Below are 653 nucleotides of genomic sequence, written 5' to 3' on the forward strand. Positions count from 1 at the left end.
TGTGTGTGTGTGTGTGTGTGTGTGTTTGCATAATGTATCTGTTCTGTCTCACACAGCTGCTGCCCAGTGCATCAAAGGGCCTATGCTGGCTCACCATTATTGTTGGGTAATATTTAATTTTCTATTCAGTTTTAGTGTGTGTTTTGTGAAAGGAACCATGAGTGGATTTGCAAAATTAAATTGAGAGAGAGGGGGGGAGACATGCTTCCTTTTTTATTATAAAGGAACTGCAGACCAAGCAGTAGTACATGTTACACTGCTACAAAGATTGACCATTTCAGTTGAAGTACCAATAAACAGCATCTGTCTTCTCTCCCTGCTGGTCCTCTGTTATCTGTAGCTGCTGTAGCTCCAGACTGATCCTTTTGACACATTAAATAATTTACCTTCTAGCCCTTTGTCTCCTTTTGGTTTGAAAACTCACATATTAAAGTGCCGATTTCCAGACCAGACCTCTTTACTTTTTTGTGGGAATGGATGGTTGTTAGTGATGTTGGAGGGAGTTAACATTCTACAAGGTACACTTTGAGGGGATATTAGAGGCTTATTCTTATGTTGTTGTTATTTTACTCACAATATTTAGGCTACATTAGACTACTTTCAGACCTATAGAGAAATAAAGATTAGATTAGATTAGATTAGATTCAACTTTA

This window comes from Etheostoma spectabile, chromosome 15 (assembly GCF_008692095.1).
Source record: "Etheostoma spectabile isolate EspeVRDwgs_2016 chromosome 15, UIUC_Espe_1.0, whole genome shotgun sequence".
NCBI classification, from domain to species: domain Eukaryota; kingdom Metazoa; phylum Chordata; class Actinopteri; order Perciformes; family Percidae; genus Etheostoma; species Etheostoma spectabile.